Source organism: Artibeus jamaicensis, unplaced genomic scaffold (assembly GCF_021234435.1).
Source record: "Artibeus jamaicensis isolate MK-2021 breed Jamaican fruit bat unplaced genomic scaffold, CSHL_Jam_final scaffold_1689, whole genome shotgun sequence".
In the NCBI taxonomy this organism is placed as follows: domain Eukaryota; kingdom Metazoa; phylum Chordata; class Mammalia; order Chiroptera; family Phyllostomidae; genus Artibeus; species Artibeus jamaicensis.
The window spans coordinates 4,065,757-4,087,892 of NW_026522029.1; the positions used below are offsets into that span (position 1 = coordinate 4,065,757).

Here is a 22,136-nt window from a genome sequence, read left to right on the forward strand (position 1 = left end):
CAGGACACAGGGACTCTCACCGATCAAGACTAGCTGTCTTGGCTGGGAAAGGTTCCTGCCATCTACTACCACCGCCCCACCCCACTCCCACCCTGGCCTCTGCAAGCTCAACCCCTTACTAGCTTGACCTTTATTCAGATTTGAAAGCTTAGTGACACCAGTAATTCTCCACACCAGGATTCTCAGTGAACATGCAGGGAATGTTCACTGACTTTTCTGTGGGGGTCCCATGAAGTTTGCCCACATTCTCTGCCATTAGCACCCCCCTGGGCACTGCCACCTGGCTGATAGCGACTCTCAGGGAGCCTCCCCTGAAAAGCAAACCCGAGAGTAGTCAGGGTGACATTACCAGCTTCTAACACCTAGATTTGCATTCACTCTCAGATTATCGAGCTGTACACTCAGTTGGGAATGAGATCATGGCCCAGGGAGAAAGGCTCCCCAAAGTGGGTGTGTTCTGGAGTGTAGGGGCCAGCAGGTGGGCTGCCAGGGCACTGGGAGGTGGTGACACTGGAGTGGTTGCTGTTTGCAGGTGCTGTGTGTTTAGAGTGCAGAGGAGACAAAGGAGAGAGGCAGCTGGAGATCACAGGTGTGAGGAAAGAGGTTGGCATAGGGCAAGCCACCCCTGGTAATGCAGACAAAAGTCAGGTAGATGTGATAACAGACCCCCAGCTGCACTGCAGAGAAGCTACCTCCCCTCCCTGTTCCTTTCCTGAGACTGACTTGGGGCTCAAGGGTATCTGTTGACCCTCTGGCCCTGTGCAGTAATTGGGGGACCAGGGCCAGACACCGCAGTCTGTGAGAAAGTCTGTAGGCCAGCCTTGTCCAGTCATTGGTCGGGGGGGTGGCTATGGGTCTTCCCCATGGTGGCTGTGTGGGCTGCGTCCTGTATAGGACATCTAGCCGAGGGGTTGAGCCAGGGCTCTGCTCATCAAACTATCCCTCGGCACAGAGCTGAATCTCTCTGAGAAAAGGGCACCTGCTGCTAATTCGCACAAGGGTTCTGTGTGACCCAGCTTCAGTCCAACCTTGGGAAGCCCCTGAAGACCCTGGGAGAGAGACCCTGAATGAGGATGGAAAGCCCAGAGAGTGGGGAAGGCATGCACCATGGGGGCCAGTGGAGGAGCAGCCTTTGAATAAGGGCAAGGTGAAGTCCAGTGCTGCCCACTTAACAAGGTTCCCTAGAGTCAGCCCAGGGTTATCCAAAACACCGCTGAAATAAATGCATGTGGTCTGGTGATGAAGGGATGTTTTCTTTATTAACATTGAAATAATTAACTTGTTTATGTTCTTACATTCATTGTCTAAATATTATTAAATAAAACATCTTATTGCTGATAAGTATCCAAACATCGCAGTGAACACGGGACTCCTGCCAGCGGCGGGGATGTGTTTCCAGTTAGACAGTGAGCAACCACTTCGCTGCCACAGTCACTTGACTGGGGTCTGGCTGCGACTTGGCCGGTGACAGCTCTTTATCAGTTTCAGGTGAACAGTGCTTGGATAAAACGCAAATTATTCTCTGTGGTCAGATCCCCGAGCACGTGGGTGACAAACACAGCGGCATTGTTTCCTTGAGTGGGCCTTGTTTTCCATATGTGGGCGGAATTCCAGACTTGAGAATTCTGCATCCAGACTTCATAGATTTCTTTTTTCTAATTGAGACAACACAACTAATCATAAAGGACAATACAAGCCTGGCCTCTTGGTGTTCCAGAGGCTCTGGGTCAAACCTTGACCTCTGCAGGGGTTGGACAGGATCCAACAGCAACCACTGTCTTCTGTTGTCAGGCTGGACCACAGCTCCACAAGGCCAACTTTCCACTGGCTTCAGGGGTGTGGACACACAGCAGATGCGCCTGCCTGGTGATATGCTTTAGGAGAGAACTGCTCTCCAGGCTTATTGAAATCAGATGCCCAGCACTGAGAGTTGCCCTGCAAACTGCTGGGTCCAGGCAGGTACCCTCGCACTGGGCATTTGCAACAGCCATGACTGTACTTCCTCACTGGCAGGCCAAGCTCTATTTTTACCCACCGGGCCAGGGAAAGGCCTTCCCTTCTCCATCACACACTCTTAGGGCCAGGCCTGTGTCTAGATAACTAAAGTAATATAACAGTTTGAATACCACAGACAATTCTAGAAGGATGTGCCCTAAATGTTAACATTAGTTATCCCTGAATAAATGGGATGGGAATAAAAAACAGGATGGCATATCTGGAATTTTGTGTACTTGTTTGAGAAAGTTACACTCAATCCCCAAATCATATTCCTCTTGCCACAAACAAATCCAGGGGTTATGGAGAAATCTTTTTTATATGCAATATCCTTCTAGAAAACCTTACCTTGAAATGCTGGGTAGTTAATAAACTACTTCAATTGCTCTAAGGTTAAAAAGTTTTATCTCAGTTGCATGGACATTGTTTGAGATGTTCTGGGTTAAAGGACTGTAATCTGGGTAAAACAGTGTTAGAGTGAATTCATTGATTGGTGGGTTGGCTTCTGAAATTCACCTAGGCAAATATAAATATACAGCCTCAGTTTCCTCTTCTGTGCAAGAACATAACTGGTTTTTTAAAAGATTTTATTTATTTTTAGACAGTGGGGAAGAGAGGGAGAGAAACATCAATGTGTGGTTGCCTCTTGTGCACCTCCAATTGGAGACCTGGCCCACAATCCAGGCATGTGCCCTGACTGGGAATCAAGCCGACAACCCTTTGGTTTGTAGGCTGATGCTCAAGTCACTGGGCCACACCAGCCAGGACAACAACTGTTCTTATAGAGCTATTATGAGCATTGAGATAATCCATGTACAGTATTTGCTGTAATACCTGGCACCTACAAAATGTTTGATTCTGCCCTTAAAATCTGCTTCTTCCCCAGTGTTCTCCATCTCAGTGAATCGTACCTCCATCCAACTGGATGCTAAAACTTTGGAGTCATCCTTAATTCTCCCCTTCCTCACACCTCTCCATCATGAGGGAATCCTGTTCACCCTATTCCTTCCATACAGCCCACTTACCATGTCTTCTCACTGTCCCTACATCGCCATCCAAGCCCAGACTGTCAGCTCTTCTCACCCAGATTATTACAAGAGACATCCAGCCTATCTTCCTGCTTCCACTCTTGCTCCCCATTGTGTAGGCTCAGCCAGAGAGCTTCTTTAAAAGCATATCATGTCACTTTCCTGTTCGCCACCTTCTCATGGTTCCCTTCCTCCTTCAGAATAAAGTCCAAAGCCCTCTCTAGGATCCATAAAGTTCTACAGGAGCTGGCTTTGGCCGCCTCTCAGATCTCATCTTCTGCTCCTCTCCCCAGCGATCATCTGCCCGGGCATGCTCCTGTCTCAGGACCTTTGTGCTGGCCATCCTCGGCACGCACGTCTCTGCATGGCTCTCTCCCACACTTCATTCAGGTCTCATTGTAAACATCACCGCATCAGAAAGACTGTCCCTCACCAAACTTGCACTTCCCCAACCCTCACCATGCTTTGTTTTTCCCAGCACTTACCACCAGCTGACTTCTGTTGCTTCTTTGTTCTTTGTTCTCTGTCCACCTGCTCTAGAATTTAAGTACCCTGAGAGCAGAGAACTTGCCCACTCTGTTCACTACAGTATCCCCACATATAGAACAGTGTAGTTAGCACATAATAGGTGCACAATATACATTTGCTAAACAAGTGAGCCAACAGTATACTCTCATCCTGTGTTCCAGGATGAAACTGGAACTGTGTTAGTTGTTTGTGTCCTTCTCATATTACCCCACCCAGACCAGGCTCTTCCCCCCGCCAACTCCTGTCCTTCCTGGCACGGGGTACCTGCACAGACAGGCACTCGTTACATGTTTGTTGAATTCAGTTGAACAATTGCTGAGCACTAGCCAATGATGTGACACTAAATCACAGTGATGTGACTTAAGCCCAGTTCATGTCATGTACAAGAGGCACATGCCAAAGGGTTCATTTTCTGTGAGATAGTCCCCATGTTTCATCAACATTCTGGGCAGAAGAAGCAGCCCTCACGGAGCTTTGGGTGGTGGACCAAACTAGAAGGTGCAGTCACAGCCAAGCAGAACGCAGTGACCTCTCGTCAGGCCTGAGCGGTCAGAGCCATGCTCTGGGAAGAGCAGCAGAAGTAAATCTGACCAAAGTGCTGATCAGGCCTAAGTGAGACACTAACTAGGGTCATGGGGTCTTTCTTAAAAGGGGAAGGTATACCATATGCCCACCGTAGCACCATGCAGACACCCAGATTTTTGCTCCTGTCTCATTCAGAACCTGACAACTCTATTCCTCACCTTTGGAATCACATCCACTGATTTGCAGTAATGCACTGACTGGGTGGGGGTCTTTCTGCAATGCCATTCTCAAGACCCATGTCCCCAGGTCCCAGGTACAGGTGAGGCTATGCTCTTTTGCAAGGGGTCCAGGCACAAAATTCATTATTATATGTAGGGATAGAACATGACACAATCTGGTAAGAATCATTTGACAAATTTATCTTAAAGATAAAGCTACTTGCAAAAATGGATTTAGCACTGCCTTCAACTGTATCCTCAGGCTCAAACATTTAAATAGAAATAATTCACAAAATGTGTCACCGTCTGCTTGTATTTGCTCCTGATGGTAATAGAATGTTACTCAACTCCCCAGTTTGCCATCAATTATTTTTAAACTTTTTTTAAAAATAAAAACCCTTTGGGGTCTGGAAGACTTGTTTCAGTTTAATCAGAAAAAATAACTCTACATTTGAAAGATATATTAAAGTAAAAATAAGGGTTTTAATAAAACCCTTAAAGAGTTTTTAATAAAAAAAACTTAATAGGATAGGTGTTTTTGCTTTTACCTTTTTAGTGGGTTGGTATCCTTAAGGGATCCTCATTATGGGAAGCTATGGAAGGAAACCCACCAAAATCAAAGTGAGTGCAGATTTACAGAAAAACAAGCAATCGCTGCCCCAGGTCACCTAGGGCTTTGCAGCCAGCAGTCTGCTGAGAAGTTATCAAGAGTTGAGCAGTTCAGGGCAAAACATATTTTAAAAATAAAAGTACAAGCCCAGTGGGAGTAGTAAGAAAAGACTCATCCAAATTTTTTAAAAATGTGCATGCAAGGCTGAAGCCATGTCAGCGGGCCAAAGCAGGGCTCTCTAAACCAGAGCTGCAAGGAGGCCACTTGGGAAAGCTACTGAAGGGCAGCATAAAAAGTACCCTGGTCTTTCCCTCACACAGGCCTGGCATGGAAGGATAGACTTCCTTTTAACTCTCTCTAGAAAATCCCCAATCATAACTGTATGAGCTCCAGTATACTGGTTTTCAAAGCATCAGTCAACTCAAGAAGCTATTTTCTTTGGATAGCTAGACTAATTATTATTAACATGAATTTCTTTGTATCTTAAGTCAAATTTATGTTACCAAATCTTTGGTGAACATATGTTTCCATGATCAAATAAGTTTGACCTCAAATCAGTGAGTCCTTCTAGGGATTCCCAGTGCATATTAGAATATGGAAAGAAAGCTCTGATTAAAGAGAGCTGTTTCTAACCCGGCAATTCCCAAATGCATTTAACCACGGAACCCTCCCTCTACCAAACCTCTTTTGACATCCCAGGAATGGGAAACACTGGTTGAGACATTCCTGTGGCTTCAAGGCCAAGATCAAGGGCCACTTCCCATTGAAATCACCCATTCACTTATTAAATGGACAGTTATGAGGTGGCTTCCACAGGTCAGGCTCTGCCTAGACACCAAGACAGATACGAAGTAGAAAAGTGTATAGGTCCCTGCACTCCAGTAGCTGTCAGTGCAATGGGACAGGTAAGCATGTGAATAGACATCAACAATTCTATGTGATGCACCTTCTCTGAACCCCATTATTGCTGACAATCTGTACAACCCACATTAGAACCCAAGTTACTCACTATTTCCTGTGCATTTGTCTTATCTCCTCCCCATATTGTTTATTACTTGAAGGCAGGGCTCATGCTTTATACTCAGTGGTACTGAGCATGGAATTGGACACAATGTGGGTCATCCAGTGAATACTACCGGACTGATTAAAGACTAAACTAGATGGTCCCCAAGTCCTTTTTAGTTTTGCAGAGTTTCTAAGTCTTTCTCAAACAATCCTATGTCTCAAAATTATGGTGAACCACAAAAATATTGACTAATTCATTCGTTCTAGTTTTCCAGGGGCTGTCTTAATACCATAGACATAACAAAATTAATGTGTGCTCTCCTCCAAATAGGCAAGCCACAGCAAACTAAAGCAATTAATTTGCTCTCTGCTTATAGACACAGCTGAAGTGTTAAAACTTCGTGACTTGACCTTGTCATCGGAGAACAGCCAAGTTTCTGATTTTACATATGGGAACCCTGAGACTCAAGTGAATGTTTAGCTATTCATCGTAGAATTTAATACAGATTAGGGTTAGCCACAATTGGTAACACTTGGGGAGTTGTTAATTTATTGCTGGCAATTTCACTACAGGCTCCCTTTATGAATTTTGGATTTAAACTTGGCATTTTCATCTAGATTTTATGCACATTTATTTGATTTCCATATGCTGAGTGGTTCTTAATTGTATGACCAATAAGTAAACAGCACCTCAGATACTTTATATCTTTGAGAATGGTACAAAACTATGGAAACCTAATTTCATAAGTGAAGAGGAAATGAATTTAGTGGGTAAGTTACACTGGGCTCTGTTATGATATGGCAAGCTTTCTCAACCTCAGCTCGATTAACATTTTGGCCTAGACAACTCTTTGTTGTGGTAGGTGGTCCTGTGCACTATATGATGTTTAGCAGTAGCCTCAGCATCTACCTGTGAGATGCCATAACAATCCCCACCTCACTATGGCACCAAAAATGTCTCTAGATGTTGCCAGATGCCCCCTGGGGTGGCGGCATTGGAGGTCAAAAGCACTCTGGTTGAAAACCACTGTTGATAAAAGAACCCCTGGTGATTTTAGACTAGTGGTAAGTGATGTGTTTCATTTTGTGGATTATCTGTTAGTAGGTACTTACAATATTTTGGGACTAGATAGCTCTTTTTCCTAGCCTGTGTGGCCTGCAACAAGTTACCTAATGTCTCAGCATCTTAGTTCCCTTGTCTGTCGGATGAGTGTAGGTGAGCAACACACTGCAAAGGCACGAGTATAATGCTTGGCAAGTGGCAGGCACCTATTCAATGTTAGTGGTTCTGCTCCTCCTGCTGCCCCTCCTACTTCCCTTTCCCCCCAACTGGGAGTGAACACAACCAAACGATAGGCACTACAAGTAGTCTGGTGATTTGCTTCCAGTTTTTTCCTTCCATATAACAGATAATCAGAAGCCGACATTATATCCAAACCTTATTCGACCTTTGGAGTATGCTACCACCTAAGTCAACAACAGATAAAGGAGAATCTGAGTCCTCAACCCTTTGCCTTCATGGCCAAGAGCTGCCAAATACAGGGAGTGTGTTCACAGACACCCAAGCCATTCAGCAGTTTCTTATTCTCTGTTCAGTGTGATAAAACTGTAACTTGAGAAAACAGAGTCTGCTTACAGGCTGAGCATGTCCCCCACCTGCACCTACCCAAAGCCACAGAGTAAACCTGGTGGCTTAGTCAGCCACACTGACTGAGCCCCTGCAGAATGAAACAGCTTAGACTAGGCACCACAGGGTGCACACTAACATCGGCATGTATCTGGTATTGCCTGGAACCTGAAGGGTTTACAGTAAGAACATATGGAAAGGTTTATGGACTTTACTTTCACTATAAAGACATTACAACAACATTATGAACCACTTGGAAAATGAAGGAGAGGAGGAGAGCTCCCAAAGGTCTAACACTCAATACAACTGTTTTCATTTTAGGTATTTCCTTCCAGGCCTGGTTCCTATTCACGTGTGACTTCCCTGGGCTGCAGCGATTTCATACATAGTCTTTTCTATCCTGTTTCCCCCGCTTCACACTAGTCACAAGCATTTCTCTTTGTTCTTATTGTCTTCACAGTTTTCGTATTTAACGATTATAGAGAAGTTTGTAAAAAAGAATTTCCATAAAGTAACCAACTAGCTATCTTGTTATTGAAGAATACTTGGCTTATGACTTTGCAATGATAAATCATTCAGCAAACAAACAAACAAAAAAAACCCTTATGAGTATGCCTTTTTCTCTTTTAGGATTATTTTATTATGACAAAGTCATCTCAAAAGTAGAATTAATAGTAAAATCTATGGACATTTCAATAGTTTAAAATATTTTGAAATACATTATCCTGATTATAAAAGCTATTCCTGGCTCATAGCAATACTTTAGAAAATATAGAAAAGTATAAACAAATCACCCATAATCCTCTAATTCAACTACTGCTAGCATTTGCTGTATTTCCTTCCAGCCTTTCCCCTCTGTGTCTGCCTTTAACATATGCATCTATTTAAAATTAGTTTTGTTATAATATGATCAAGACTAGGCTTTCCAAATAAGCAGTTATATATGGTAGTAGCTTCAATGAAGACATGGGTAATATGAGTCAGCTTACTAATGGGGTCTTGTTAGAGTGTCAAGGATGATTTGGGGGCCACCATGATTGCTTCAATGCACTCACAGCCTCCTCCATATCAGCCACCTGTTAGTGGCCATCTGCCTACCCTTCCTGCCAATAGGACTCGTCTCTACATTCCTATCAGAGCAATCCTGGCTGAGCTCACACAGAGGCTGTATTCTAAAGTCAGTGTATAAGAGATCTGGGAAGTGTAGCCAAATTCACCCTGAAAACCTCTTTAGGAAGGCCCCACCTTGGAGAATAACATTACGCCTCTCACTAAGTCCAACCAGCTAGTTTTCCTCCAGTATGGGGACAGACAGCTCTTTCTTTAGCACCAGCTAAAGTAGTTGGCTTGCAAAGGATCCATATTGTTTAAAACATACAAATGTGTAACACTAAATGCATACACAGGCTCACAAAATGAGAGGTCAATGGGAACCGGCACCAAAGGGAGTGTGGTATATGCTGGTCTCCACGTCACATGCTCATTTTGTGGGACAACATAGAGAATCGGCCTATTTACATTGTTCTCTGTTTTCTCTCTTTCCTTCCTTCCTCCCTCCCTCCCACTCCCTCCCACTCCCTCCATTTATTTGTCTGAATTGCTTATAATTGAACAGACACAAGTTTAATCCTCTTTTATGAGATCCCATTGCAGTTATTCATCCTGAGATGAACATGACCCATGCCGAAACTCCACCTCAGTGGGTAGCCTGTTCCTTTTGCTGGAAATCCTCAGCAGCCTCCTGTTGACAGGAGATCTGTGTCTCTCCCAGTTCTGCCCATTCGTGTCCCCAGTTGTGTCTCCTGGAATGATGGAGAGCTGCTTTTGTCCCTCTCCCTGTGAAAGCTTTCCTGCATTTGCAACTTCCCTGATCCATTCCTTTCGTTATGGGGTGGTTTCCAGGTGCCTTGCCTTCCTGGTTTGCCTCCAACGCTTGCGGCACTGGAAGAGAAGGGTTGTGGGTCTCTGACGGAGCCCGTGGTCCCCTCAGCCCATTCACCGACTGAGTGAGCAGCAATAACAGGGCAAGGGCAGTGGCGCACCCTGAGACAGCCTCTCTGCAGCGCCTGCGGCCTGCACCCAAGATTTATGCATGGCACCTGGTGAAGCAGGGATGCAAGCCCAGTGTGAAATCCAAGCACATCGTCATTTATCTGTGTTTGGATTTGGTTTGGGGTTTTATTCATGACAGGGGATTTGATTAAACAGAGTTTACATTATAACAAACTCCAGCTGGATGGAAGCATCAGTGGGAAGCCCCAATTCCCCCGGTGTTGTCTTTTGGTCCTTTTCACTTACCATTTCTTTCCAAGGCATTTTCTCTGAATCTGCTAATGGTGAGGTCACTCAATCTCATTTATTTTAAGCCCTATTGTGGCACACCCAGCATGGCGCCTCTATGATGAAGGGTTTTGTGTTGAACATGTGCACCCTGGGATATGGCCTCGTTCTAACCTATGGAATGAAATCACTGAGTCACTCTGCCAAGGCAATGTTATCTATCACTGGGTTTGGGCTCAAATGGACTTTTTCCAGCAAAACAATTGTATTCTAATAGACTGTTAATTGAAGTATCAGCAGGATTATCCAGTAAGGTTACCAGAAGCCAGTTCAGTGAAATCTGGGTTCTCTGGGGGAGCTGCTAGTGGCTGATTACCTATTGCTTGGGCTCTTTCTCTAAGGAAATCTGGGAATCACATCTCAGCAGCACAGGCGAACACAGACAGGGGTCTGTGATCTGGGCAAGGATTTCTTCCACATCACTAAAGCTGAGTCCAAGGCCATCTTCAAAGCCTGCTCCCAGTCTCTGTCTTTTTCGTCCATTTCCTGCTCCCTGATTCCTCTCTCAGGCTGCTGCCCCCCCTTTCCCTGCTCTTGCTCCTTTGCCCTTTGGATCTCCCTCTTGACCCTCCTTTTTTTGCCTGCTCCCCTCTGTCATTTTCTTGCCCTCTCTCGCCTCTCATTTACTGTTCTTGTTCTTTCTCCCACCTCCCCTCCTTTCTCAGTTGCCTTGGACTCTAGGTTCCTCTTTCATTCCTCATCTTTCATTCCATATCTTTACTTTCCCTTGATGATGACATCAGGTTTCCTAAGGGTAGGGAGAACCCCAGCTCACTTAGCTTGTGCCAGTGCCGGCGGGTGGTGGGCTGGTCTGATTGCATCTGTTCAGGATACATCCATTCATGCCACAAACATGCATCAAGCTCCAAGTTGATAGGAAAGGAAGTAGGTGTTTCTCCCTCTCTCCCTGACCTGGGCTCAGCCCCAGGCTGGCCCCTAATTGGAAGCAGCAGATCCAGCCCCAGAGCCAGGGCCAAACTCAGTGCCAGTATTACTCAGCTCCCTCATGGTGCCCAGTGGGGACAGGGCCAAGCCACATCATTCATGGCCAGTATGTGCCCTTCTGCTGCGTCTGCCAAAATGTGACTGTTGTCCTCCGATAGGTGACAGCCAGTGCTCTCTGGTGAAGAGCCTTCTTCTGATTTTCCCCTTTCTCTTCATATTATTCCTAAGAAGTTAATAGAAGGCAGTGACCCTGTCTCTTTTAAAGAGTTTCTGGTGGCAGTAGGCTGGCAGGCTAAAGAGACTGCCAGATTTTCACCCTAGATCTTGGGGGTGAAAACCACCCATCTGCTGCACACATAGCAGCAGGATTCCCAATATTAAGCTGTTTACTTAAGTTAACATGGCAAATCAGAATGAGCAGCTTCTCTTCTGCCTAGGTCTCCTGTCTGTTTTCATAGCCTGAGATTCATTCTTCTAGAAAAAGACCATTTTACCCACTAACAATGAACACAATGATGTCTTCCTCAAAAATACATTAATGGTAACGTAACTCAACCTCCTCTTCTTTGCCTTTGACTCATTTCTGTTCTATGAAGTACTCACTGCTGAGAGCATGAAGCTGGGACAATGGAACCCTGACTGAGTAATTCACAGAGTCCTGGGAAATAAATTCACCAAGGGAACTTACTTCTGGATGCTGGTCCAGCAAGGACCCTTGACATTTGATCCCTTTGCATGTCTGCTCAGTGTTTATTACTTTTCTCCCATCCCTCAAACCAAAGTCACTGCTGGGTAATTTCTTGTTTTAGAAAGTGACAAACAGAGCAGGCAGAGAAAACACTGTATATTTTGGACTAAAAATGAAATCATTAGGGTAAGTTTCTATTCTTGGCAACTGGAATTTTACTCTGGTTCTGATTAAGCTCAACAAAGATATTATATTCGATGTTTTCCTGTAAATGTATGAGATGGTGCTCAAGTGCATGCCCATGAATGGAAATCCTAACAGACCCCACTTGGCTCCATCAGCCTCAGGCTTGGTCTTCATACCCAAAAGCCAACTGACAGAGAATCCCACCCCAGCCCAGAGTGAGTGGGTCCTGTCTTGCCTGTGGTCCCCTTCCCTGCCCTGCCAGTCTCACAATTAAGAGTAAATCTTATCCAGAAAATGTATGTGAGTAAATGGAATAACAACATACCAATGTTTATAGATTGCCCAGTAAGAAACAATTGCATGTTCTAAGTATCTATCTTCTGTGCCTATATTTTTGTCAGAATAGTGAGTCTTTTGAGAATCTGCTTCTTGCTAGTTAGAGTATGTCTATGAGAAGAAAATATGGTCTGTGGTCTCCCTCAAGGTAATAAATAAGGAAGCTCTTGTGACAGACAAGGGGAGAAGTCAAGGTATGTCAGTTATAATTAGAAAATTAGTACTAGATTCTAAAAAGAAATTAGTCAATTCAAGAACAGAAAATACTGTATGCAGAATCCTACCCATACATTATCCATATCACAGAAGCAGGAATGGACCTCAACACAAAACCCAGAGGACACAGTCATTGCTTCTTCACATGGTCAGGTTTTGAGCCCAGGTTTTGAGCACCCCAGAGGGGAGAAGAGGAGTGGACTGTGGAGTGAGAGACCTGGGCTCTTTTCCATTCTCCCATCTCCTAAGCAGGGTAACCCTTCACTTCCCTGCTGCAGGCTGAGTTGAAGTTTCCTCACCTATAAAACAGAGATAATACTGACCTCAGAAGATTTTTAATAAGTATTTTGAAAGAGAATACATAGCCTTCAGTCTAGTGTCTGACACATAAAACACAATAAATGTTATTATTAGTGGTAGTAATTGTATTCACTTCTAACCCACAGTTTATGCTAGGGAAGTAATTAACATATTTTAATACATCATATTACATTCCATTTAACTTTACACCTAAAACGTAGGCAATCCTACCCTAATTAGTACCTCTCAGACAGCCAAATGGAGCAGGCTAAGGGGCCTTTGGGGGATTTCTATCCCACCTCTGCCCTCTCTCCCCACAAGCTCAAACTCAAGCTCAACTTCCAGTGTTGGCATACTCCCCTTCATGGCCCTAGAAGTAAGAAGCTCCCCACTCAGTCCAAACAAGAGGCTGAGAAAGAAGCATGCCTCCTGGGACAACTATGTGGTGAGACCTTTCCCCCTGGGACAGAAGGGCCAGGAGAGAGCCTGACCTGAAACTCCCAGGAACTCCCCTCTTACAGGCCCATCACTACCGTGAATCAGTGTAGTCAGGAGAGTACCTCCTCCTGGAGGCTGGGGGCGGAGTCAGGGACAACTTCCCCTCCCCGCAGTCCCAGGCACAAGTCTCCTTATCTTCAGGGTTGAAGACATAGAAAATCTCCAAGATGGCAAAAACTGCATACATGTCCTTAACATACTGCATCAGGCAAGTGGAAGAATTTGGTGTGTTTTGGAGGACCAAGGTACCTAATTAATTCCTTATTTACCTTCTGGGTGGTGTGTGTGTGTGTGTGTTTGTGTGATGTCCTTGTGACAGTCATAGGTATTCCTCTTTGGAGATAATTTTATCAAGGTCTAAACTAAATAGCATTGATGTCTACATTATTGGAAATACAAAATTAACCCCAAAATCAGGAGAAAAAAATAACAGCTTCCAGAGTGAGTGCTGGAAAATAGAATAGAATACACAGGAAAGCAACAGCATTGTTTTCCTGCATAGAGTGTTGAACAGACCCAGCTCAGCTGGGAGTTACATGGACCTAAACAATTCATCCACCTACTCTGGGAGGGACTAAATGACCCCCAGGCTCGGCTCTATCATGGCTCCGCTGATTCTACTGACAGCCTATGAGGATGCCTTGGGAAACAGTGGTCAGACTTCTCTGACTCCAGAAAGGTCTTTAATCCTTTGGTGGTGGTGGCAGTGGTGATGTGGTATTGAAGGAGGGAGTGGTAACAGTGACGTAAAATGGTGTGAGCAGTGCTGCTGCTGGCAGTGATGGGTGGTGATAGGATGGTGATTGGGAGGAAGTGTTGGAGGAGATGATGGTGATGGTGATGGTGGAGGAGGCGATGGGGGTGGAGGTGACAGTCATGGTGATGAGGGAGGTGGCTGTTGGAGATAATGCTGCCATGCTCTGTGGGCCTGAATAAGATCTGACCTGTATAAATGCCACATCGGACTTGAGAAGTGGGCAGAGAAAGGTGAGGCACTTATGTACTAGTACTTACTGAGTGCAATGCACAGAGCACTTGGTGGGACCGGACTTGCCTGTAACTATAGCATGTGCCTTTCAAGGTGATTCCTCTGTTGGGGACAGTGCCAGCCAGATATGCTTAGGAAAATACATGTATACACTGTTTTGCTGGTTGTGGGCTTGGGGATGTTGGTTTATTTTTTTAATTTTTATTTATTTTCATTTTTATTCTAAGGAAAAGTTTGAATCTATATTTTGGGAATATAGAAACTAGGTCTGTGGAATAAAATAAAAAGTAGAAACAGTTAAAGAGAAAGCCGGGACCAAAAGTCCTGGACACAGTTGGGGAACAGACAGCAGACAAAGAGGAGGGCACTTCTTACACAGTGCACCCAAGGCTGGCTGAGGCCAAGCTTGCAGAGAGCCAAGGGTCCACACACGATCACACAGGGTGGATCTGGGCCTGGGGTGAGACAGAAGGTGAGAGCTGCAGATGGCCTCGTGGCAGTGGCTGTGGCCGTGGCCCAGAGGGAGATGCAGTGGTCAGCCAAGCCCCCTTCTTTCTGGGGACAAAAGGTGACACTCTAGGCTAGATGTGGTGGAGAGAGCCCCTGGAAGGCCTTGAGGGACAGCCCCCTTCTCAGACAGAGGCTGGTGCCAGCCACTCGGCTGATTCATGAAGGAAGGAGTGAAATCCTACCAAATGGTTCTCATTATCATCACACAGCCTCCACCCTCAGCTGTGTGTGTGCGCTCTGCTTTCTTTCTTTCTTTCTTTTTTTCATCTTTTCATGGGTTGTAACTAAACAATGAGGTGATTGCCATCCCAGTGGATTGCACAACATTACCAGCAGAGCCTTCTCCAAAGAAATTCTGGACAAGAAAAATAAGCAAGCTGGAAACAAGGAGGCGTCGGTTTTGCACAGCACCTGTGTGTGCTTTTCAGCGCTTGTGATGAAGGCGGAAGGAAGGTGGGCTGAGAGCTAGGAGACTTAGTTCCTAGCAGCACACCTGTCGGCCCACCTATGGGGGGCTCACCCAGGTATCCAGGAATATAAAATAGGGCCGCTTGTTATTTCCCAAAATAATATAAAATAATGATTTACTTTGAATAAACTGGTGCAGTTGCATGAAAAGTTTTCAATTTTGTTCAGTAAACATTTATTAAGCGCCAAGTCCAGAACAGCGCAACGGATTTAAAAAAAAAAACAAAACAAAACTAAGACCTTAAGAAGTTAACCAGCCAGCAGGTGTCTAAATGTGTCCCAAATCCCTGGATCATTGAGCATAAATTTGACCATGAGGACCCCTTCCTGTTGTATTCCCCTGAGACGGCAGCAATTACCCCACACCAAGATGCCATTAATTCTCCGGCTCCTGACAAGTGTTTGTGGCACTTAAAGGACACTGTGCTCACCGAACTAGAGTTAGAGCAAGAGTAGCTTCCTCTGTCTGACTGCGACATGGCTGAAGAAAATGGATCATTTCAAAAACAAGTGTTTCAGTTCCTTACTCAGCATCTCGGTAGGCAAATGATTGCAGATAATCGTCCCGCAGCTGCAGACTGAGCCTTCTACATTTGCGCAGTTGGGGCCACTGAGCACGTGCACAGCCAGCCTTTGCAGCCACGGTTGGGACGCAAAGCAGGATTTCTTCCTGCCAGAGACAGCCAGATGGGGACATGGGATGAACATGTCTTCTCTTTCCATCTGTATCCAGCCTGCCACTAACTTGTTGCCAGAGTATAGCTGAATGTCTTTAATGATATTAAGAAGAATAGCTAATATTTATGTAGCACCAACAAGGTGCCAGGCACTGGGCTGAATGCATGTTCTGTTTAATGTTCTCAGTGACCCCATGGGGAAGGTATAATTATTCTGCTTCTGGAATGGACATACTGAGGCACAGAGAAGTTAGGTCACTCACTAAAGGTCCCCCAGCTAAGAACTGAAAGAAGCTAAATGGACTGCAGAGCCATCAGTGGCCCTTGCTGTACAGCTCTAAGTCTATAATTATTTTAAATAACAACTGAGATTCTGAAGTTAGTTTCTATTTCTCTGAGTCTTAAAAACCTAAACTTACCCCTTTAGAAGCAGCAGGATGAGTGGCTGATCTGTGTGTGTGCATGATTGAGTGGGGAAAACTGTCTGCCCTCACACGTGCATGTCTGATTACCCACAGTGTTATGAGTCTCTGGAGACAGTGCATTCTGTGGGCCTCTTGTTAGCTTGGGAGTGAACGTCCCTGGTGCAGTTTTCCTTCTGTTCATGTCACAGTCAAGTGAAACCTACAAGGAGAAACACTAGAAGGCTGGGAATATTCTGAAGTATAATTCTATGAGACTCAAGTGACTTTAGAAGGGACAGCAGGTTTTCATCTCTCCTGGCCTTTCCTCCTGAGATAATCAAAGACCTAGAGGAAACTCCTTGAAAGAAGCTTAATGATGCCTGCCCACGAGCCTTCCATGACAGTTAACCACCCCGGTGACGTTCTGACATTCCCCATCAGGCATGTGTGTCACTGTGTGGTAGGAGTGCATTTGGGACTGGATCATTTTAAAGCCATACATGGGAAGTAGCTGAGCCAGCACAAAGCACCCCGATGAACACAGAGAACTGAAGTCTTATTTGCAGCTTGTATCTTAGCCTTGGGTTACCTAGGATTTGCCTGTGTTGCATGCTTGGGCAAAGCTGGGCTAAATTCTCTCTTTCATGCCTTGAGTCAAATTTTCTGGGTATGAAGTCAGCAGGTAAGATAGCAAATATCAGCACAGAAGAACAAGGGAGCTGGAGACACAGTGGTAGCTGTCACTCCAGCGTGATGTGGGGTCAGAAGGCATCTGACGTGTCCTTGGAACTCAGTTTCCCTGGAGGGTTCGGATGCAGGCTGGTTGAGGCGTACCCATTTTTGCAGTGACACTGAGGTCCAGCTACCTAAGCAGAAATGGCCTGCCCTCATCCATACTTTAACCAATAAGGGTGGCATTTTACTGAGATCCTTACACTCAAGTCCCTTAGCTTGTCCCTCATCCTTCTTTAATTGAAGGATGGACTGACTGCTTGCCTTTATAAAAGCTCCATAACTCTGTGTATCTGTTAAGCCAGGATTTTTCCTAGTCTTTTTCAAGGCTATGAATCTTGAGCTTGTCTGGCTTTCCTAAATGACATCCGAATTGCATTATAGACTTATATGTTGTAACATTGCTTGACCCATTGCTTGGAAAACATACCACACACTGAGAGGAAAAGATTAGCTCAAGAAGAGCTGAGGACATTTAATCCTATAAAACAAATCGAATAAAGAGCTTGGATCTGAGTTTGCGTTCACTGGCAACGTTTTGTTTTCATTTATGTACATATTCCCTCCCAGGTGGAAACCTCAATAGGTGCTAGTATTGTTGGATATAAACCTGATTCCAGCCAACCCGAGAGTCCACTTTTTCCCCCAATCCTTCTGTCTGCTCTTGGTCCCAAATATGGGAACACAGGCAGGGAGAAGCCAAAAGCAGAGCTGAAATGGATCTTTTCCTTGTGGTTTAAGGATCAGCCAGTTGGAACCAAGGAGATGTTTTCTTAGGGTTGTAGAAAAGTTTGAAAAACTATTGGATTGTTTTTGACACTCAAATGTAGGTTTTAGACATATTACTAAAATTTACTAAGTTGATGGGCTGTACTACGACTGTTATTTAGCAGTACGTTCTTGCAGAAATCTCCTGCTCTCAGCTCCATAATGGAAGGTCACTGTATGTTTGATATCTTATCTCCAACCACGCTGATGGTGTAACTACCCACACTCTGACAACCTCTCTGTGGTGTTGGCATTGCATAGCTCATGAATCCAGTCAGGTAAGCACCACGCAGGCTGGGGCCCACCACACAGAGCAGAATGTCATGCACCGTCCTAGCAAATGCTCTTTGATTCTGGGGCTCAAGGTCAACCAGCCATGATGGCTTCTTCATTGAGCTGCCTGACTCTCTGGGGAGATACTAGGGAGGATTTTGTAATTTATCCCGAATCTCCAAGGGAGCCATAGGAACATATCTTCTTAGGGAAATGTGGCAAGGCCCTTTAGAATTGTCAGTACTGAAACTCCCAGTGAGAAAGAATAGTGGTTTTACTGAACCTGAATGTCTTCCTAAGTCCTTGGTGCCAGATACACTATTTTCCTATTGGATGTGCCAAAACCACTAAATAGTTAAAACACATCAAATCATCTAGAAATGGCCAAAATTGAATTTTTTTCCCAAAAAAAGAGTTCCTACTCAGCAAACCTCACATTCGTAATCTATAATAGAAAACTTCTGATTAGACTGAAAATTAGGAAAACAGACTTGCAACACGAGACTCTAAATGTTCTCTTTCCATAAGGCTCAGAGTAAGATCTAACAGAGAGGAGAGAATGGAAGGGAACAGTTACGGCAATGAAAATTACAGGATTAGCACCAACAATTATTATTATGCCCCGAACAACAGTGTCTTAAGCTCAACATTTTTAGTAAGTTTTCCCAACTCCCAGGCCTCTAACAGGTAGAAGTGAGGAGAAAGGAGAGTGCACTCTCCATGCCAGCTGTTCTAGCATTTTTGATGTGCTGTAAGCCAGGGGTCCCCAACTTCCAGCCGCAGACCAGTTAGGAACTGGGCCACACAGCAGGAGGTGAGCTTGAATGCAAAGCCTTGAATCATCCTGAAACCATCCCCTGTACCCTAGTCCATGAAAAAATCATCTTCCACAAAACTGGTCCCTGATGCCAAAAAGGTTGGGGACTGGTAGTGTAAGCTGCTCTTGGGACTGGCCTGTGCTTCCGAGAACATGGGAAGGGTCATCCAAGAGATCTTTTTGGTTAATCACCCCCAAATCTTTGGTATTAAAAATGTCAGCCAATAACTGTCAAGCTTTAAAATAAGCTAACCATAGCTCCAATATCAAACATCATTTTAAGTGACATGCAAGGAGTACAAAGAAAACCTTCCAATTCACAAATATCAATTACATCTAGACAGTTGGAGGATAAAGTGGGCAGGGGAGATAGGGACAGCGTCCCTCAGAGAGCCTGCAAGCTATATTCTTGCATCTCATTGCCTACAATGCTACCATGCCTGCACTTTACATTTGCTGAGCTATGTTAATTTCCCAATAATTTCTCTTAATTACTAGCTCATCAAAGCCAATGTCAAACATCCTGTTCATCCTGTACAGCAGTGATTCTCAGCCCTGGTTTGTCCTTGGGATCCTTACAAAATACTGAGAGGCAGCCCTCCAGACAAGTTAATTCATATCTCTGTAGGTGGGACAGGTGTAAGGTGATCATAAAGCTCCCCAGGTGATTCCAGTGCATGGCCTCAGCTGAGGGCCACCACTACAGAGGATTTGGGGGTGGAGGCAGGCAGCAGAAAGTGGGAGCAAGGATGTAGGTAGAATCTTCCACGAAGCCTGGAGGACTCTGGAGGATGCTCATTGAAGTTAGAAGGCTGCCACAGCTGCCACTAATGCCCTTGTCTCCTGAATAACTACCAGCAGAGGTTCAGTTGCCTTAAACTCTATATTGATTAAATTTTGAATAATTTGCCATTAATCTAAGCTTCTTGGCCAAAATTGACCAAAGTATCACAGGGCCCTTAAGAAAGTGAAGGGGGTCCTAAGGCAAACATCATACCAGTGATGAAGGCTGTACCAACAGGCTTAACCTGGGGTGGGTTGGGGGGTGGTCTTCAAAAGAATCCCCAGCTTCAGCTGACTCAAGACTGTTTGGTCAAAGGTTCTGGGGTCGTGGGTTCTGAGAGCATGGTGAACACATGATGTTGACTGTAATGTAGAAGACTATGGGCTGGCAGGCAGCCCACTGCAGCAGACTGATGCTGGGCTGGCACCCTTCTCAGCCCTGGATCCCTCACCCTGTGGGGAGGTTGCACTTGGAGGAAGGCCAGAGTGGGAGCCTCTAAAGCAGTGGTTCCAAGCTTAGGTGTGCATCAGAATCATCTGCAGGGATTAAAACACAGATTGTTGGGTCTATTGGGAGAGCCTAAGGAGTTTTCATTTCTAACAAGTTCCAAGATACTGCTAATACCCCTGTGTACCACAGTCGGAGAATCACTGCTTTGAAGCATGAAACCCAGAACAGGGCAGGATTGTCTGGGTTTAGAAGAGGCACTCCAGATGTCAATAATATTCCTTTGTGCCCTTAGAAGGAGTAGAACATGATCCCAAGATGAGCTGGGATTTATTTTCATGCATGTATACAAGTGTGAGAGCCTCTGATTAAGTGATTACCTCATGAGAACAGACAGGGTTTTAAAAATAGATATGCATTTGGGTTGTTTGTTCCTAATATTGTTGCATTAGAAACTGGTAATATTTAAATCAGATTTAATTTTAGAGCTACATACCTTTACTAGCATGAGACTGAAAATGATGACAGTAATAATTAAGTAATCTGTGAAAATTACTTAATGTGTCAGTATTCTGGACAGTGAATTGCTCTCTCTAGTAGCAAACCACCTCTGCCTACCCTGAACAAGAGAAGGCCGTGGTCATGGGAGATGCCAGACAGGGTCTTGAATATAGCAATCGGGCATCTCAGTGTGATTGGCAGGGGACCCTGGCAGGCACCAAAGCACTGTGGCCCAGATGCAGACATAGGGACAGGAAACCTTTTGTGGTGGGTCTATAGCTGGTCACCAAGAAGTCAGGTCTGCCTAGAGGCTGTAGTGGTTTTTTATTGAGATGAAACTTCTCTTTTCTTCTAATCATCTAGATTGGAGGCCATCCTGGCTTATAGCTGAATGTCCAGAATATATCTAGGGAGAAGCACTCTTACTTCCCTGGTTGTTCCCTAGAGTAAAAGTGGAGGCTTTTTTGTGTCCCAGAGGAAGTTATAGTCAGTGGGTGGGTCCCAACAGTGAGCTGTACAAGCTCACAAGCACCTGCTGCTGTATAAGGCCCATCACATACTCCTCTTACCTCCCCCAAACCTCTTTCTAAGTCATGTTGGACTTCTTGGCAGATCTTGAATTCTGGGGCTCTCTGATGCCTTTCCTCCCCTTCTTCCCTGATAAACTCCTATTCGTCCTTAAGAACCCTGCTCAGATGTTGCTTCCTTTTTGAACATATGTCTCTGGCTAGTCTGGCCAGACAATACTAAGCCCTCCTTCCATACTGTGTCCGCTACACACCATACTTATCACATTCTGCTGCAAGTGCTTGTTCCTGTGCTTGCCTTTCCTTGCCTCCAGATTGTTTGTTCTTGGAGGTTAAGTGCTATGTCTTATTCTTCATATCCTTAGTACCTACCATAGTAGTTGGCACAGTTTAGTGCTTAATTAATGATATAAATGAATTCCATGTTTGCATGGGAAGCATTCTTCAGTGCCCAGTAGGAATGTGGGCTGGAAAACATTAACACTCGAAGAGTCACAGATGATCAGAGTTGGAGGGGACCTTAGCTATCACCTGTGGCAGTTCCTCATCCTATGAAGGAGGAAGCTCAGAGATGCTTAAAGATACAGAGTGACCTACCCAAGAAGGAGAGCAAACTGGACTAGAATGCAGTGCTTTGGGTTCCAGTCCAGAGCTTAGCCAGGCTTGGCAGAACACCCAGACGGAGAGTTTGTGGACTAGCTCTGCTCCTCCTGCCCACACGTGATGAACCCAGCCCCATGAGGCCCACGTCTCACTCTGGAGTATGTGACACCCTCCCTCTCCAGTGCTACATCCAACCCAGAGAGAGTGAAAATGTTCTTTGCCACAGAATCCAACAGTTTTTGAGTGTCTGAGTAAGTGTTCATCTCTAGGTCAGAACCCCAATGGAGTAGGAAGGTTTTCCTTGGTACTTCTGAAGCAAAAAAGGATATTTTAAGCCAAGTGGGTAAGAAAGAGGAATGGAAACAAGCCAGTTCTTTACCATGATTTCAAGCAGCAGGAGAACAACTTAGGTGGCCCTTGCATCTCCCTGTCCTCTGGCTCCTCCATGTGAGGGACTTGGAGCCACAGTATCTTTACTGACGTTTACTTTTGTAGCACAAAATGAGAGGGGGTCAAAGGAAGGTAGCTAGTAGGAGTCCACACTGGGAAAAGATATGATGGGGAAAGGGGCTTGAGGGGGTTGGAAAGAGTA

General features: G+C 45.0%; 1 protein-coding gene across 1 annotated transcript in view; it reads left to right on the plus strand.

Annotated features, from left to right (window-relative positions):
- Positions 1-22,136, plus strand: part of NGF (nerve growth factor) — a 48,557-nt gene that overhangs the window by 17,527 nt on the left and 8,894 nt on the right. The window lies entirely within an intron of this gene.